Here is a 17,596-nt window from a genome sequence, read left to right as displayed (position 1 = left end):
GGGTATATGCCTAAAGCACATGCATCAGGGGCCCATGTGAATCTGGTCACCCATACCTTCTCTAATTTCTGGCTGATCAGCCCCTAGAAACCTTGTACCAACGGAGAGTTCCAGAACACATGCATGAGGTCTGCCATGTACCTATTGAACCTTGGGCAATCAGGAGACACATGCGTGTTAAACCTACTCAATCTATATGTCGTCATATAGGTCCTGTGGAGTACATTTAGCTGAACCAATCTGTGTCTGGCATCTACTAATATTCCTGCCACATTAAATTATTTCCTTAAGTATACTGCCAGCATCCCCAATGCCAAAATAAACAACATCTGTGACAGTGGGCAACCCTGTCTTGTTTCTCTCTGCAATGTCCATGGTGCTATTGTATATCTGCCAGTCTTCACCCTAGCTTTAGGTTCGTTGTCAATCAATTTTATCCAACTTAATAACCCACCACCAACTCCAAACTTACAGAGGGTGGCATACATCCAGGGCCAATACACAGAGTCAATGCCATGACATATATTGATACCCAGATATTGAGAGCAATCCACCGCCCACCTAATATCAAGTTCAGCTAATTCTTCTATTGTCATCCTGCTCATCGTGGCCAGTGCAAAGATGCACAATTTGTTCCTACTTGCTGAGATGCCCGAGAGTTTAGCGAAGTTGCCGAATACCGCCATTATAAGGGGCAAATTATGCTCTGGCTCCTGCAAGTATAAGAGCATATCATCCACATACAAAGAAATAAGATGCCTAGTCCCATCTACTAATAAGAACCCATCCCTCGACTCCAAACCTATGAAGGGTGGCATGCATTCAGGGCCAATACACAGAGTCAAAGACCTTTAGATAACTCTAAAGAGGCAACTGCATACTGAGCTTTGTGAGAATGAGTTCTATCTAGGACATAGTGAGGCCTTCATAGATTCAAGGAGGAGTTTCTACCAGGCACACACTATGTCTGGTCTCGATGTATGATCGATCCGATCAACTGTCACAATCTCCGAGCAAGGAGAGCATCAGGATTTTAACATCCTGGTTCAGCATTGATAACGGCCTATACAACTCACTCAATTGTTGCTGCTTCACTGATTTGAGAATCGGTACCAGCGCAGATTCACAGATACGTAGGTAAGCACCCCACTTCATATGCAGCCTCAAATACCCTTAACAATTAGGGTGTTGAAATGTCCCCATAAGCCTTGTAGAACTCCATCGGTAGTTTGTCATCCCTTGGCGCTTTCCCAGTTTTAAGGATGGCAATCTCAGCAGTCAGTTCCGCTTCTGTCAGAGGTGCACTTAACATTTCCACCTGTTCTTGTGATAACGTAGGCAGCTCCATCTGGGACAGTTTAAATCTCCTCCATCTCTAACTCCCCTGTATTTCCATATAATGATTCATAGTGTCTACTGAAAATGTTGTTTATCTCAGATTGGGATCTCCAATTTTTCCCACATTTGTCCTCAGTAGTGAATATTGCATGGCGAGGATTCTCTTCATGACAAAGCCATGCCAATAATTTACTTTTTTTTATCTCCTTCTCCATGCATCCTTCTTACAAATACACTAAAGTCGAATATCCCAAGTCTTTCCCATGCATTTTTGTCATAGGACCAACCTTCTATAGTTCTAATATCATTCTCAATACCTCCAATTCTCTTGCCAGAGATTTCCTAATTCCGTCCACCTTGGCTATGATCACCCCCTCACCACCACCCCCTTCCTGAAAGGCCCCAGCCATCAACACTGCCTTCATTGACCTCAAATAACTCAAAAATCATATCCTCTAAGTAATTCTTGAACCCTTCATCAATCAAGGACTCAACCCTCATGTGCCAGGTCGGTACCGGAGGCAACACCCCGCTAAACTGCCATGCTGCAAGCACCGGGGAATGATCCAAAATCGACACACCTAAATAATCCACCTCAATGAATTCACTTAGATGTTCCACCCCCGAGAACAGATAATCAATGTGTGTGTGCACTCCATGTTGGGCAGAGTAGTATGCATACTGTGTGCCTCCCACATTGCACACTTCCCAAATATCTATCAAGGACAAGTTCTGCAACATTATATTAAGAGTCCTATCCGGTGCCAATGGTATCCTGTGTTTATCATCCAATCTATCTAGCATCAGATTCAATGTGCAGTTAAAATCCCCACCCCAAATCCAGAAAGCATCTTTCACATGCACATGTTTGCTTTACAGTGAGAGGAAAAAACTAGAGGCAGCAAGATTGGGGACAAACACATTGATGATACACAGCTCCTTGTATTCCACAGAGGCCTGCACCACCCCCAAACTACCCCCATCATCTAAATAAACATCAATCAATCGGAATGGGACCGTGCGAGCAATCCGTTATATGTACCCCGGTAGCATTTTTAGAATAGCTAGATCCATATCCCAGCCCCTCCCAATTACTCCACAACATCATTTTATTTATCCTTCAATGGGTGTATTTCTTATAGAAGAGCAATCTCAACTTTTTCCGGCGTAGATATGAGCCCACCCTATTTCATTACAAAAGCTATAGGGCATAATGGGAATGGGGAAGGTGCTAATTACGGTACCGCAAATTTGCGGTGCCGTAATTAGCACCAAGGTCCCTTAGCGGGTTGGTTTTTAATACCTGCTAAAAGCAGGCGTTAAAGTACCAACCCGCTAAGGGACCTCGTAGTAAGGCGGTAAGGGTTAACGGTCACCGGTACCATTACCGGTGACAGTTAACCCTTACCGCCTTCCGTGTAATGAGGCCCTTAGTCTTTTTCACTAACCCTTTCCTAGATAGGTGGCACATCACTTCACTCTAGGGTAATGCAACACATCTAGGGATAGTTCGTTATTCTTTGGGAGCTGTAGCCAGTAGTCCGCTCTTTAGACAAAATATTAAATACAAGATTGTCCTTTATAGTAAATGGGCACCACAGATCTAAACACTGACTTTGTGTAGATAATTAATTGCCAGAGAAAAGAAAATACATACATTTTAAATATTGTGTCGGACTGGTGGTAAGAGCAGTATGGAGTTTTTCGTGCCCATAGTGGAGCCATTCATGTCCCCTGACCCCAGATAAATCTGACAGTTGTAACATTTCCTTGGTATTTACATTCCTGCAGAGCGGATAGAATGAGTCTTGCAAGACCAGATGCATTGCAATCTTGTGTGCCCAAGAAAACAGGTTGACTGATGTCCCCCCCAACTCACTTTCAAGAAGGAAAATAAACTAACATGTGGAGTGAGCAGGAAATGATAAAGAAGTCTAATTATGCATCAACTGGAATTAGTCTCTGAGTGAAGGAAGTGAATTCCATTCCAGGTGCACAACAATCATGAAGGGAGCATATACAGTCTATATAAATTACATCTGTTTTTGCTCCTGAATAATGTGATTATAAAGTAATTGTCATTTGTCGCTGAATCCGGCTGACCTTAAATAGGGGATATCATTGTATGTTGAGATACCCCACACTTTTGAGAAGATTAGCAATCTTCTTCTCTTTTTAAATCGTATTTGAAAAATATTTTCGGACATCTCTGGTCTGTGTAACCTTTTACTCTAAATATGATAGTAATGCATCACATCTAGGGATAGTTTTTTTTTTGGGAGATGTAGCCAGTGGTAGGCTCTTTTAAAGAACTATTAAATAAAAGTGTGTCCCTTGTTCACATTGTGATACATTATATCTAAGCATCGAAAGATACCCGGCAGCTCATCAGTGGCCTCTATAGATTTTAGATGCCCATTTACTATAACATCTGACTCCTTTACTAGAAGCCAAACAAGAAACATACAGCATTACATGGAAGAGAACTGCTTGTAATCATCTCAGCAAACATAAAAGATAATTATATCCATTAGCAGTAATTATGTCAAGTTACCATTAATTACACTGAATGAGATATCAACGAATTTTAAACATCCCCTTAATATGGGTTTACAAGATAAAAGCATTACAGTGGAAGAAATTGAATACCTGTGGAATCCTAAATCTTTTATTCAAACTTTGTATATGTTTCCTACATTTCACAATGGGTAGTGTCCACCTCCTGGAATACCAACCATGTTGTTGCTGTAAAGGGTATGTGAACGAGCATCAGCCTATGTGAATTTGTTTGATAATCTTTGGTAATCAAACTTTCTTCCCACATCCTTGACGGTGGTCAGTCAAAATCTCGAAAAAATAATCTCGAATAACAATAAGGTCGAACAAAAAAAGACCGAAAAAAAATAAGTCGATTTTTTTATTTTTTATTATATATTTATTTTGGGGTCCGGGATTAAAAAAAAAGGTAAAAAATAAAATAAAAAAAAATAAAAAAAGGGGGGCTGGGGGGGAACCCCCCCATTTCGAATAAAAAACGTCATAAAAAAAATTCACCCTTTTTTTTTTCGCCCTTTTTTTTCGAGATTTATTTTTTCGAGATTTGTAAATTCGGTATTATGACCATAAACCATCCTTGACACTAAAGATTATTTAACTGGGGATATCTGATTGTATAGTTCTGGATACAGATATCTTGGTTAGTCTTGATGTCTGTGTACTATATCAAACTATAAATCAGGAAATTACCTAGCAACTAATACAATGTTATCTAAACCAACACTCAACCTCTTCTGTCAAACATGTAAATGACATCATACAAATAATCGTGTCCATTCTTTGTAATAACGTCTTTGTGGATTACAATGGATTCTATAAACAATGCAGGAGCAAGTCAATGGCCTACACAATTTCCCCACCATTTGCCAAAACACTGGGTTGGTATGAGGATTGTTTGTAAATACACAGATTGTTGCAACATTTCAGAATAATATTGTTCATTGGTAATGCTATAGATGATGTTTTAATGATTTGGACTGGTGAGGATTCTGAGTTCAATGGGTGCATTCAAAAATAACAGAATGAATATAAGATTTATAATGACACACTTGTCTACTCAGATAACCTTTCTGGAACCTACAATCCAAAAATAGGAAATACACTATTTAGAAAACCAAGGACATTGAACTCAGTAGTGCAAGCAAGATCATCCCAGCCTTGTTTTACTACCTGGGGTGTTCTGACAGGAGAATATCTTTAGTGTAGCAGGAATTGTAGTAATGCCACAGATTTTCAGATAGTAGCAGATACAATTATGTCTCAGTTTTAGCATGTGGTTATGAGAAGCAGCATATTGACAGATCATACATCAATCACACTATAAGATCCAGCCTTTTATTAGACAGGTCTTCCAATTTGAGCATATCCCCAGATACTGATCAAATTACATTTATTACATCATATCATTTTGATCATCGGGTGATTAAGAAGATATTTCAGAAGAATTGGCATCAATTATGGCAGAACAGTGATCTTGGCCCCATAGTCCCCCGATACCATTCAGCAGACTGTTGGATTTACTATAATTTATGCTGAAGTTACCATGTTTCAAAAAAGCCTATAGAGATAAGTATATGGCTCACCAATTACAAGCTAGATTTTTTAGATGTGTTAAATCTGAGGCGTGAGACTTTTCACCAAATGATAAATGAGAAGTGTGTCATAATTATCTTGTTAAGACTTATACAATCCAACAAAACATCATATATATACTTCTACTAATGTTGTATATATTATCTCTTGCCCTTGTAAAAAGCTATATGTAGGGTCAACTACCAGACCAATAAATAAAAGCATGTTTCCACACATATGGGTGATAAAAACAATTTATGGAAAGCCACAGAGGCCTTGTATGTGGTTTTACTTTCTTTGGAATAGAGAAATATATTACAAAAGATTGAGGGAGGCAATATGAAATTTAAATCACAACAGGCAGGAATGCTGGATTAACTGCATAGTAAATCTCCAGATGGATTAAATGTTATTGAAGAGGTGAATTGCTTTATTGGTAATGAGTGATGAATTGAAAGAAAATAGAAACATTTTAAGTACTGATCTTTGGTATTGTAATGCAGTATCCTTTTTCAGAGAATTTGTTTTACTCTTAGAGCTATCAGTATTTAAAAGTATGAATGTGATATCTTTGAGAATCAACAAATTATTAAGTGTTGAGGGCTAGGATTTTGATATTGACTATTGATGGGTTTCTTTACAGTTAGGTCTCAAACCGTCTGCTCTCAGTGGATATTTGCTAGTAGTAGTTATTGGTGGTTAATGTGTAACTTTATACCATATATTGGCATTAGTCTTTGATAATTGTTCACAACAACCCTACTTAGTACCAGAAATAATGATTTTATAGTGCTCATATTTGTCTAAGGACATCTTCTATTATCATTATGTCCATTGGTGTGCTTTATATTTTCATATTAAATAATCTTTTACAAAATATGAAGGTTTAGGAAATTCTCCTTGTGTTTGGGAAATTGGGCCAGCTCTGTTCGGGTACACATCCTACTAAATAATCACGCCCACAATGATGGGTACACATTTACAAAATTCTTACTTCTGCTCCCAAGAGACATACTTTTTTCCATGACTCTAAGCATTTAAACACGAAGATTACTTATTTTTCATTTTAATGTGAAAATATATATACTTCTTGGATCACTGGATGTACCACCTGTGTGCAACCCCACTTATTAGGGGTTTATTGTATGATGGACCTTAGACTTAGTTATCTATGTAAGCAATGCACCTAGGCCCTAAGCCATGTAGTTTGATAATCCTACATTAATTCAGCACTTATGAGGCTTTGGATTGACTGTTTGTGCTTGATCGTATGTGGGTATGATGCATTTGCTTATCTGTTCTAAACTGCCGAAAGGTTGCTACCTTTGAAATTTCTGACAGATGTACAGGGGCGATGTGTTATCATAAACTTATCTGCACAGGATTTGAATGGAGTCACTAGACTGACTATACTCTGCAAAATCCAGCAGCTTCATCTGTGATTATTGTCTCTCATGTAGTCTTGGGAATTAAAATGGATTCTAGAAAGACATGAAAACAAAAAAAATATTTAAAAAGAACATCTCACGTTTAAAGTGCCAGGTTGTCAATATTCAGTTCAGTTGATCCCTCCCTACTTTATGATATCCACCAACATTCACTTTTGTACACAGTGGGCCTCATTATGAGTTTGGCGGTAGCCGTGCCTGTTTACAGGCACGGCTACTGCCAAACTCGCTACCGGCACAGCCACCCACGATTGGGCAATAACCAGCCCATTACGAGTTGAATGGGCCGGTAATTGCCCATTCGTGGGCAGTGGTATTGCCGGGCTACCGATCCCCATTCTGCACCATAGGGCAGAATGGGGGCGGGGAGCATGGTTGCACCGGCACCGTTGATAACGGTGCCGGTGCAATTACGAGTTATGCAGGTGGGTGCCACACAGCCCGCCAGGTCAGACCTGGCAGGCTGTCAGGCACCCAAGAGCAGAACTCGTAATTCGGCGGGACGGTATGAATGGTGCCAGTGACTTACCGGCACCATTCATACCGTATCCCCCAACACCATAATGAGGCCCAGTGTCTTCTTGACTATGCAAAACTGGTTCCTGTCTTGGCAATACCAAAATTATTATTCTGGAGATCAGAACGTTGTGAAGTTTAAATATAAGCCCAGGCAAATAAGCCAACATGGTTATAACCAACAACATCTGAAACCTATCATGCATCCAAGCATTCTGTTATATTCTAATTTTCTATTGCTTCTTGAATCTGCTTCACAAATACAATCAAAGTTATCCAAAGTCCTTTAGGACACACCCTTTTTCCCCAGCAACATAGATCTATGGTTAACTAACAAGACCTACACGCACCAAAGCTGTGATAAAACATTCTTGTCCTTGCTACAACCCCTTCCACCAGTCTCTGGAAATAGTCCCTCTTTTCTGTCCACTTAACTTTTCCGTGATCATTTCTTTAACACACTAAGGTCTAGATATATCTGAGGGGAGGAGGGAAATATGCCATTTTGTGAACAAGCCTAGGTACTTTGAGCTACTATGGTGGTGATGGTGAAATATAAATGCTTTGAAACAGAACACGTAGTCTTATCAAAAAAGGGGGGGCGTCATTATCCACATTTCTTAAAACAAGTATTTAAATAACACAGTTGTGTTTAAAAGGTGACCTTTTTAATCGTGACCTTGCTTGAACTTTTTAAAATGAGCATACATTGGGTGCAATGTGCACTATAAGATGTTCTTTATGTGCAAATGAAAGCATTTTCCCATGATAGCTTACACTTCAGTTTTGTTAAACGGGATGCTGCTTGTCACGTTGGGGGTGCACCGAAAAAAGATACTCACAGAGATGGAGTGTCTTGTTGGAAGAAATATTGCTTGAACAATTATTGTTCCTTCAATGTAGAGAAATGTTCTTTGCTGTTCCTGTCTGTTTTTGAAATCAGAATGTATTCATTAATAGTTATTGACTGCATTCTGAGCATTCTGATTGGCACAGAGTAGGCCAATAATGGCTTCCATGTGCTGATCATGAATACTAATAGATTAAACACATTCTTTGTGTTTGTGGATGCAAAGCTTACATTTTCCAAAGAAGTAACTTTGTTATTTTGCCTTTGCACTATGGAAAAGGAAGCATCTTTATTGGATCTGCATGATTTGTTTGCGGCGGAAAAATCTGCGACGGAAATGTTTGCATTTCCCATGCGAACATTTCCATTACAAAACTGTACATACATACACCCCACCCACACCCACATCACACCCACAACACACCCACACCCCAGCATACCTCCACCACCCTACTTACCTTTCCTTCTTCCTTCCTTCGCGTTGTGTCCCTGCGGCGCCGGTTCCCTTTCACTTCTGTGATTGGGAACCGGCGCTGCATTTTTTTTTTTTTGGCCAGCTGCAGGGTTTTCTTCTGTTGGGTGTGCTGCGGGGGTGTCCCCCGCAACCCCCGCTCACTATACTGTACAGTGTAGTGAGTGGGGTGTTACGGGGGGCAACCTGGCAGCCCCTGGGTTATTTTTTTGTTGCTCGGGTGAGCTGCAGGGTTGTCTCCCGCAATGCTCCGTTCACTGTACTGTATACTATAGTGAGCAGGGTGTTGCGGGGGACACCCCTGCAGCCCCTGGCTTTTTTTTTTTTAAATTTACCGACCCACCAAAACACATACCACAAAAAGTTCAAACTTTTGATCGTTCGAACTTTTGGTGGTATTTATTTTAGGTCTTTTCGTAAGGTCGGTACATTCTATTCAGACATTTCGTCCTAACCCCCTTTATCAGGTACAAGGTGCTGAGGGGCAGGCTATGGGGGAGGCAGACCGTGGTAGGTATTACAATATTAAGAAAGAACATGCCTTGCCCCAAGGAGAAAAATGTGTCTAATGGAAGTGTAAAAAGGTTATTGAACTGAGTGATGCCATTACTTGAGGATATGCAGGGAGTTGTGGGTACAGGTGATGAGGAGGGTGTCCAGGAAAGATCTACACGTGGCAGGTTACTTATGGAAGTGGGGCCAGTAGATGGTGTGGTTAAGTACACTGAGGGTGACAGAATGGAATTCAATGGGTGATTTTTCTGATCAGTGATGATGTGAAAATGTAGAAGAGAGGACACAAATGTCAGGGGATGAGGGTAAACTTTGAGGGTAAATATTACACACGCGCCACCAAGTACACACACGCTTGGTGGAATGATGCATTGAAGAATACAGAGCCATGTGAGATGAGACAACCCTCATAACTGCATAGTTAAACTAGTTATACTGTTACCTGTACTCATATGGTGCACTGGGACCCTACAGGGCATGGGGACATTCAGCAGAGTTGAGCATGAAGTTGCAGTCCAATGACCAAGCAAATGGGGGGCGCTGTTGTGCAGCAGAACAAGATGGCCGCTGCCTGAAAAGCTCTGGCAATGGCGGCCGTAATATTTGCTACATATCCTGTCTTTCCCTTCTGAACTCCCTTAATATTCTCAGGGAGAGACGGCTGAGCTCTCCGGCGACTCGTTGTATAAGGTTTGGGACACCAGGCTGCCCCGGTACGGCCCACTGGAGAAAGCGTGCAGAATCACGGAGTTCGGGCGAGGAACGTGGGGGAGGTGTGGACACCCCGAAACAGAGGAAGACGTGGAGGCTAGGCCGAGCGGCTGCATCGTCTACCTTCCCTGCTGAGGAGCCGGGCTGCTGGGGATCGCCGGTGGAGTGCGGGAGCATCTGCTGGTGTGCCCGACCCGGAGGCAGAGGGGCAGAGCGCAGACCTCGGTACGGCCTTCCTGACCGGGTGCCTGGGCGACCAATGGCGGGGGCTGCGGGCTGTCAGCTTGCTCCTAGCCGGCGGCTTCCCTTCTGCTCCCGCTGCGACGGAGTGAGCCTGAGTCTGTTGAAAGGCAGCGTGCAACCCGGGGGGTGTGCCGGATAAGTAGAGTAAATACAGCGCTGCAGCCCCCTGAAGCAATCTGTTTTACATCTAGGCCCCGACCCCAATATTAATACGCAGTGGAGCTGCCTCCTTGTACATGGAACTGCACTGCTGGAGGCGGAGGCTGGTGGATTATTAAGATTTTGATGGTGCACTCCACCAAAGCACTGGTCTATCACTCCTGCTGCATGTTTTATCCACGCAACCTGGATATCAGGGATACGGAGGTCAGAGTTAACACTAGCAGTTGGTGCAGGCACTAGACAAGATACCCTAACCCAGCACAGGCTGCACTGGCTTCATATGGAGAGGTTGGGTGCCGCTTTCTAAGCTGGTCCTGCGGTACTAACTGGTGACTCGTGATTATCAAAGTGTCGGCTGGAGGGAAATAATAAAGGCATCTTCCTTCTTCAGGAAACCTCTAATCTAGAGCCTCGGCTTGCAGCTTTGCCGGTGAAGCAGTGGACTATGAGGGGAAGGGTGGCGGTACCTGAGATATCAGGCTGCACTGCTACAACACCCACAAAAACAGAACTTGGAATACCAGGCCTTGGTTGTGGCCCCCTGACCCTGTGGTAGAATGGGCAATCAAAAAAAAAACAGGCAAGAATGGACCAATTTGCACGTGCTGACCAGGCCCAGTGCTCGTGCCCCAGTTGCGTTGCAGATCAAGTGGACATGTAGTTCTGAACCAGACACTTCTGGAGCCGAAGGGTAGCACGGATAGCCTCGGGACCAAGATAGATGCCCTCACAAGTGGACATTTCAGCGGTCCAGATTGAGAAGCTTTGCGGGTGCATGGGAGAAGCAGAACAGAGAATTGGAACAACAGGGGACAATGTCGCTCTACTGCAACGTGAGGTGTCCAGTCTGCAACAGGTGGTCAAAGAAATACCGGCGAAAACGAAGATTTGGAGGGCCGCTCAAGGAGGAATAACATCCGCGTCCTGGGTGTCCTGGAATACACGAACATAGACAACATGGAAGCATTTATAGAGAAACTCCTCATCGATGTACTGGATAATCCTCCGTTGTCAAATATGTATATAGTGGAACGAGTTCACCACTCGTTGGCGATGAGACCACCTCCAGGAGCCCCTGCGCGCCCCATAATTGCCAGAATCTTCTGTGACCGGGAGAGAGACACCATTACGGCGCGCTGCGCGGAAGAAGAGAGAATTAAAATGGGGAAGCTCCACTATACGCCTGTATCCGGATTTTAGTCCAGCAGTTCAAGACCTGGGGAAAACTTTCCAAGCTGCGAAAGATATCCTTAAAAAAAAAGGGATAACATACGCTATGATGTACCCAGCCAAACCGCGTGTACAATATGGGGGTCAACGGTATTCTTCACCACACAGGATGCAGCGACACAGTATGCCAGAGATCTACTACCAGAACCAGGAGGCTCGCCGGGGCATGAGCCGTTGATGCTATCCTCTGAGTGGTACACCACGAACAGGGAGAATGGGGGTCCGGCTTGCCCGGCACCTCTGGTGAAGAGGAGAGACGAGACACACAGGGGCCGTTGCCCTATGGAGCACTGGGACTGCCCTCAGAGCCCCAATAGCTGTAGATACTGCAGCACTGTTTGGTTACAGTTAAGGGTATGGGTGGGGAGCCGGTAGGTTATAGTTTCTGGCATGGGTGGGTTAGGGGTCGGGGAGTTCTGGGTCGCAGTTTGTACGGCCTGAGTTTCATGGGGAATTATACTTGAGTTTGTAGTATCACGACTCGTCTGGAGCATGAACTTTACACTGGCTCTCTTAGCACCAGGGGCATGACAGGGGGTTATGCCTTGGGACATGGTCCATCGACACCCAGCAATTACAGGGTAACATGGCTGCACTAAGCCCTCAGGATGTGCAGGCCGGATCGCTTGTAGGGATGACATGGAACGTTAGGGGATTCACAAATCAGAAAAGGATGCACGCCATAGCGAATTTTAGCAAAGCTCACAGGGTAAATGTACTAAGTTTGCAGGAAGCACAACTGGCTCGCGGCGCTCCCCTCTCCAAACTCCTGGGTTGGGGGGTGCATAGATATTGCTTGTCATATTCTACACATTCTAGAGGGGTCGCCACACATAAACACAGCTCCCTTCAGCTTAGACTGCACGAACAAATAGGGAATGAGAAAGGGAGATGTTTGATTTTAGCGGGGGAGATATATAACACAAACATTTTGCTTATAAATATTTACGCACCTAATACAGATTCACCCGGCTTTTTCCATCAATATGCGCGGCATATACATAAATTCCAGTCTTATGAAATTATTTGGGTGGGAGATTTTAACTTGGCCCTTACCCTGGAGTTGGATAGATCTGCCACGACACAACAGGAACTTCCCCTAGCAGCGAAGGTATGGGCTGGCATATCCGCTTATCACAATTTGTACGATGTCTGGCGAGGTGAACACCCAGGGAATAGGGAATATACTTTTTACTCAGGGGTCCACCATAGTTCATCAAGGATTGACTATATTATGGTGACCTGCTCCATGGCAAGTACAGTTAAGTCATCCAGTATACTTCCACGTACCCTCTCGGACGACTCTCCGGTGCTGGCCTGCTTCTCGGGCCTCACACAAACACCTGGACAGCCACATTGGCGGTTTAGGGCCTCGGCATTGGATGACGTAGCATTCAGGGAAGGGATAAGGCAAGATATACATACCTTTTTTTAAACCAATACCGGTTTGGTCCCTGACCAGAACACGATCTGGGAGGCCTTCAAGGAATACATTAGAGGGCGCTGTATATCAAAAGAATATCAAAAGAATGCAGAGTGTTGAAATCGATCCGCAGATCCTTGAGTGGACTTGAGGGGATTATCCGGGAGCTGGAGAATGAGCAGGGAAGAGGAGATACACCTGAGATACACCTGAGCTCCAGCAGGAATTGAGAGACCGTAGGGAGGAGTTTAAGCAGTTCGTTGACAGCCAAGAAAGGTTCTTGGGTGACCCTTTAGTCGCGATAAAATATGGAGAGGGGGACAGGCCAAGCGAGCGACTAAAATTGTACTTTGGGGGTGGATGGGTGGTGGGTCCCCTTGGTGCTGGGACTGTATGGAGACAGAGAGGAGTGCATAAGATGTCTGAAGATGCTATTTCCGAGAGGAGAATATGCGATATGGACTCTCATAGTTGTGATGGTCGAGACGTGCACAGGGTAAAGGGTGGGCAGGGTGGGTGAGGGAAGTGGGGTGGGTGGTGGGAGTTTACATGATGTTTATGGTTGGTGTATGTTGAAATCAATAAAGAAAGTTTCAATGACCAAGCAAATGCTGACAGGTTTGGAAAGCCTGTCTCCGGTGGGTACAGAAGAAGACATATTACTATCGTCTGTAAAATAAAGATATACAAATATATGCACATGAGGCCAAACAACACATCAAAAAGCAAGACAGCTAAAGACAGGCCGAGTTTTTAATCAACAATGCATTTTCTGATAATGGTAAGTGCGATAGGATAGATTTGTGGGGAGAGAGGAAAAATATAAGGTAGTTTTGTGGTTGAATAGTTCATGAAGACCGCAAACTCTCTATACTAGCTTGTTTTTATGTGTCATCTGTTGAGAGGGAGCCTTGTGTGCCCATGTGCCGTGTGTGCCCATTAGACTAGGATGCATTGGTTGTAAACTTGTAGTGTTCTGATGTTTGATGTCTATTGGGAGAGATTTGAAATTGCTTTGTGTCTATGTGTGCTGTGTGTTGGAACATAAGTTTTGAGCATGTTAGTGTGGGGAGCAGTCAGGGAAGATCTCAATGGGCAGGTTGGTGAGGGGCACAGACAGTCTTGCAGCAACACATTGCAAATCATAACACAGCACAGCAAGACATGAAGAAGGCATGGACAGGAATGAAAGGCACAACAAAGTTTTATAAGTCATAGCAAAACATGATCATGACCTACCAACATAAAATAACCTTGTCTGCCCCCTGCACTCTGACCACTGGCTTCTGCAAACAGCTCATAGTTCATGTTCACTTTCTTTGTGTCTCTCTCTTCCTCACTATATCTATATGACGTCGCTCTTAGATACAAACTTCATACGCAGTGTAAAACAAAGACATTATGAATTCTCTGTAAACGGCCATAAGAAAATGTAAACTGAGTGGGAGAACGCACAAATGACTTCCCAGGCACTGTTTCCAGAGGTGAATGTGCAGCTTTAGACCACTCCTGGGCCTTGATTGAAATGTTTGCGAACTTTGGAGCGCTCCTGGGCTCGGCATCCTCGCCTGCTTCCCCGACCATATTCCTTCTCCCCTCTCCTCCTGCCTCCCAGCCCCCCGCACACCCATTGGCCAACTGTTTTCTGTGCACGGCCTAGCCGTTTGCACCATCATAACTGCGCCACTTACAAGGCGCTGTGTCCAGAGGTGAGTGTGCAGCTTCAGACCCCTCCTGGGCCTTGACATTTTGCGAACTTTGGAGTCCACCCGGGCTCGGGGTCCTCGCCTGCATCCCCGATTCTATTCCTTCTCCCTTCCCCACCCTCCTTCCGCCTCCCCACCCGCCCTCCCCCGAACTCCCATTGGACCTGTTGCTTCACTTAATGGATGTCCCCAGGGCAGCCCTCGGCCTGTGCAGCCCCTGAGGCTAAGGGCCCCTAGGCCAAGGGTGGCTCCCACAGTGGTGGCTCCCGACCGTGTCTGCAGGTGTCAGCAGTGGAAGCCAGTGGCCAGCCGTCAACCAGCAGCGACTAAGGAAGGTAGGAGAGGCCCAGGTGAGGTACGGAACCTCACTCTACCCTGCAAACCTGTCCATGTAGCAGACTTTCAAACTTTGGTGTGTTTTTCTCCTGTTTTAAAATTGCATTGTGAAAGTATTTAAAATTGCACTGTGAAACCTAGGTCTTTTCCATACTATTCAGGACTCTCAAACTTAGGTGTTTTTTTCTCCTGTTTTTAAAATTGCATTGTGAAATTATTTAAAATTGCGCTGTGAAACCTAGGTCTTTTCCCCACTATTCAGGACTCTCAAACTTATGTGTTTTTCTCCTGTTTTTAAAATTGCATTGTGAAAGTCTTTAAAATTGCATTGTGAAATTATTTAAAATTGCGCTGTGAAACCTAGGTCTTTTCCCCACTATTCAGGACTCTCAAACTTAGGTGTGTTTTTCTCCTCTTTTTAAAATTGCACTGTAAAAGTATTTAAAATTTCAATGTGTTGCTCTCTGTCTCATCTGCTTGCACCCTGCCTTGTGTCCTTCCCTAGTGAACTCCCACACCCCTTCCCACTCCCCTCTTCTTCTCTCCTCTCCCCACCTACTCTATGGTGCCCTCTGTCTCTTTCCAACTGCTTCTCAATCGACTATCCTGCTCTCCTCACTAAATCTGGTAGGAAGAAGTTTAAAAAGGACATCCTGGTCCCCAACCAGGGCCTCCCTATCGCTGACACCTACACCAGGGCCTCCTCCAGGCAAACTTTCCCCAACATCCTCTTTGTCGTTCCCTCGCCAGACCTATGGACTCTACATATGGTCTCTGTGCTCTCTACCTTCTCTTTCTCTCCCATTAATGGTGGCACCCGGTGGGAGGCCCTCCTGGCCCCCTTCCACTCCTCTAAGGTCATCATTAAGGTTTACTTGAATGGTACTGTCTTGGTCCAAGGCCCTCAAGCCAACCTTCTCCTCTTTGATATATGCTTCCTGCGCCTCATTATTTTCCTTTCTCCTCCTGCTGTCCACTCTCTTCCCTCCATGGCTTCCTTGCCTCACCCTGCTGTCTCCTCCTTGGGTACGTTGCCCTCACCTCCTTCCTCTTCTGTCCCACCTCGGGCAGCTTCTATACCTCTGCAGTGCGTACCTCTGATTTTTACCCCTCCCAGGAAGTCTTTCAAGGACGGCAACCTTCTCCATATTGCCACTCTAAACTCTTGCTCAGCTGTCAAACACTCTTCTGAAATCTGCCGCCTCCTGGAGGAACTTGACTCCGATGTCATGGTTCACGGCCAGCTTTGTCACAAGCTTTGACACTCTCCTCCCTGATGGCTACAAGATCCTCTCCGCACCCAGACCCAATCATTCAGGAGGGGGTGTAGCCCTGATCTTCCCTGAGTGGATTCCTGCCTCTGTCATTCCTCCACAGGCCTACTCCTTTTTGGAAGGCCCCGACTGCAGGCTTTGCCTCTCTCCTGGCCATTTCCTTACTGTCTGTGGCCACCATCTATCGGCCACCTGTTCATATCTCTTGCTTCCTATCTGAGTGGGTGGACCTCTCCTCTTCCCTCCTGGTCTCAACCACTCAACTCCTCCTTCTTGGAGACTTCAACATCCACCTGGATGCTTCCTGTCCTTCCACTGGACTATTTTGTGACCTCTGCGACTCTCTATCTCTCTCTCTTTATTCTCCCCTCTGGCCCGACTCACTCTGCAGGGCACACTCTGGATGTTCTGATCTGTTCAGACCTTCCCCTTTCAATCCCTTTCACCACTCCTTTCTCCTGGAGTGATCACTTTCTCCTTTCCTCCCATCTCAACCTCTCTACCGCTCTGGCCAAGCCACCTCCAGCACTGCCACCTACCTTCTCGGTTATCCGACCCATGAAGCGTGTATCAGTTGAGGCTTTCGCCACCACTTTCTCACTCTCTCCTCCCCCTTTGGCTGACCTACACCCTGATACAGCCCTTTCCGTGCTCCACTCTGCTATATCTGATACTCTCAAAGTTCTTGCCTCTGTCATGAGGATCCACTTGAAACCCAAAGCCAAGTGCAACTCTTGGTACAACTCAGACCTTGTCGCCATTAAACGCAGTGCATGGTGGCTGAGAGGAAATGACGCGCTTCCGGTACATCCTCTGACAAACTAGCCTGCTGCAATCACAGCCCATATGTTGATGTGCTGCCTCACAGCATTACAAATAAGGATGTTTACTCCCTTTAAGTCCCCTTACCCTTGTCATTGTTAATCTAATCAAAATGATAAACAAGTACCGTTTGAAGTCCAACATTAGCAGTCTACGAAGAGGTTTCCTCTGTTCTAGCATAGGTACAGGAGACCTTATCAATAACATTGAGGAAGGTATGCAGCCTGTGGTATTAATGCAGGACTGTATGTAAAAGGTACATGTAACCCAGAATAGACAGAGAACTCACATTTGCTGCCTCACAGAACGCAAACATGCTCAAGCATGGAAAGAGGAGACCAATTGGTAGGAAGGAGAATGCTACACATACTATAGGATGGATAGTGGATGCAGATTAGAAGCTACCAGCAAGGTGTCTGTATCC

The sequence above is a fragment of the Ambystoma mexicanum genome, chromosome 5p, assembly GCF_040938575.1.
Source record: "Ambystoma mexicanum isolate Mex_15411 chromosome 5p, UKY_AmexF1_1, whole genome shotgun sequence".
NCBI classification, from domain to species: domain Eukaryota; kingdom Metazoa; phylum Chordata; class Amphibia; order Caudata; family Ambystomatidae; genus Ambystoma; species Ambystoma mexicanum.
The sequence above is the reverse complement of the archived record's forward strand: the minus strand, read 5'-3'. Positions refer to the sequence as shown.